Here is a 2714-nt window from a genome sequence, read left to right as displayed (position 1 = left end):
CACAGGATAGACAAACATCTTCCTCTATTGCGAAACATTTAGTTGAAACTGGTCATAAGGTTGACATCAAATCAGCATTTGTAGTGTTGTACAAAAGCCTTCAAGGACGTATACTAAGGTTTATTGAAGCCTTAGCTATACGGAAATTGAAACCCCTTTTATGTGTTCAAAAACCATTTGTTCTTACCCTTAACCTACCCTGGTAATGCTTATTTATTATCCAGAGTAGTCATCACATTGTTTTTGTGTACTTTATTTATTTTCTTACCTTAACCTGTCTAGTTGACCTCTTAATTTTCATATAAAAATGTCTTAACAAGTATATGTGTGATCAGATTGTTCGAAATGTATTGCGCTAATATATCACATAATTCTGATAAACTTCGTCTTCTCATTGCATTATCGAAATTTATCAAAGGGACTAATTGTTTTAAATTTGTGAAATTATCAATGATTCAACTTACAATGAACTAAACATTTCACTCGGTAATCTGATTTAAGCTTTTTTCAATGGGAATGAATAAGGAACAAATGTATCTTGGATGAATAAATAGTTGATTAATTATCCATGTACTAAACAAACCATTCAGACATATTCAGATGTTAGGAAGAAAAAGTGTGTAAACCTTGTATTTATTATATCCGATTGTTATGGCACTTGATTATTTCCATTGAAAAACCTAAATCAGACTACTGAATGAAATGTTTTATTTATTTGAAGTTCATTCGTTGGGATTTTCAAGAAAAATATCATTTCCTCTTTAATGCCTTATATTAACTCAGAGCCAAAATACTGTGAAACTATTCGCTTGAATTTAGACGAATGTTCTCATATCAATTTAATGTTTCGATTATATATATTTCATTTTCTGCTCAGCATAAAGACGGATTACATAGGAGGAAAGAGGTACGATCCCCATCATTTCATACAATTAAACCTGTTTCTCATTGTTTTGAATGACATTTTATATCCACTTCTCATGTTGAAAAATGCTATTTCTATGATATTCTGTGTTATTTACTGCAAATTCAAACGTAACACCTTCCACGATCACGTTGATGGTACACTTCATTTTTACTGAACACATAATGTCGCTTCAGTATTCTAGCCGACATGTACACATTTAAACTCTGATTAGGCCAGTGAATCCTTTATTCACCAGTATCATATGTTCATCAAATGCCTTATTACAAAATATCGGCAAAGGCTTATTAATGACGGTTGGAAACGAAATTTCTAGTATTAGTTTGAATTGTTAAGAGTCATTAATCTTGATAAATAATCGAGTACAACTCAGAAAATAAGAAAGTAATTCAACGAATACTAAAATGAAAAATAATAATTCAAATACAGACAAACAGTAAACTCGGAGTCGTCGACTTCTTACCGAAAATCAGCGTCATCAATAAAGTGAAGAGCAGACGATCTTTATAATTAGTGCCTTAGGCGAAATCTTATATTCAAAAGTACACTTATATTATTGCTCCTCATTTAATCGAATTCATCAACTGAAGTTCCTCTGGATTCACTTTAACAGAACTCATATTTCTTATTGACTCTTATCAATGTCTACATTTGTAGTAATTATAACTTATCATTTCTATTACAGAAAGTCAATAAGACCGAGGTAAATTGAATTTTCAGTTGTTTTGACATTTTGATAAGTTTCTCACAGACACCTTAACAATGATATATGAATACGTGCATGGAAAACAAGTCGTCGTTTATGTTGATTCTTCCTCCAGTATTCGTTGTATTCTGTCACTAAATAAGTACATCAGCTCCTCTGAGGACAGTATCGATGCTGTAAAAATCTACGAGAACCTGATATGCGAATAAATTTCGAAGATAAGAAATGTGCTCTAATAACTTTATTCGTAAAATTTATTTTGTGAAATAGTTTCTACTTTTTATGGAAAGCATCTTATAAAGTTCTTTTACAACATTCTATTTATCACTAGATTGACGTAAGTTGTTGAGATTTTGATGATTATTGAACCTATTCATGTTTTCGATTCTACAAACTAACAAACTGATCTCAAGTTTAGTTTGAACAAATACAATGACTGTTAATAATGGTTGAATATTGAAACCTTCACCATTAGTTCTAACACTTGAAAAGAACACATTGTATAATTTTCCCCAAGCGTGCCCCGAATCTCCCGAAATCTTAGTAATATATGGAGTGATAAACTAATGTTAATCGATTAATTTCTGTGATAATATTTGAAAATATCACCAGGTGTGTCAGTGTTCCTTTATTCATATGGATAACTATTTCATCTTGACAGAAGTTTCCATTTAATTTTAGTGCAATCTAAATATCCTTTATGAAAGTTTTAATTCATTCATTTTTCATTGTATTTAGTTATTGGGAAGGCGTTGATCAAAAGTTTGCAAACGATCATTAGATAATACAGAATAACTATTCTTTGTTTGACCTAATCTTTACCAAAACGATAACCAAAATCATGTTACATTAATTCACTTCTAAAATGCTTTCAATGTAAATATTTTGTAACAGTAACAGACTTTTTTTCTGTGACCAACTGAAATATAATGACAGGAGAATAAAGATAACATTCGTTATTCATTTAAACCTAAGGAATTTGGCATCATTTCATGACTTCAGTGGTACGGAAATTCCGCCAAATAAAGTTGTACAATGGAAATTTTTCTCTACACGTTGATTGTTACCTCATAACATCATCAA

This window comes from Schistosoma mansoni (assembly GCF_000237925.1).
Source record: "Schistosoma mansoni, WGS project CABG00000000 data, supercontig 0271, strain Puerto Rico, whole genome shotgun sequence".
Taxonomy (NCBI): Eukaryota; Metazoa; Platyhelminthes; class Trematoda; order Strigeidida; family Schistosomatidae; genus Schistosoma; species Schistosoma mansoni.
Note: the sequence above shows the minus strand (reverse complement) of the source record.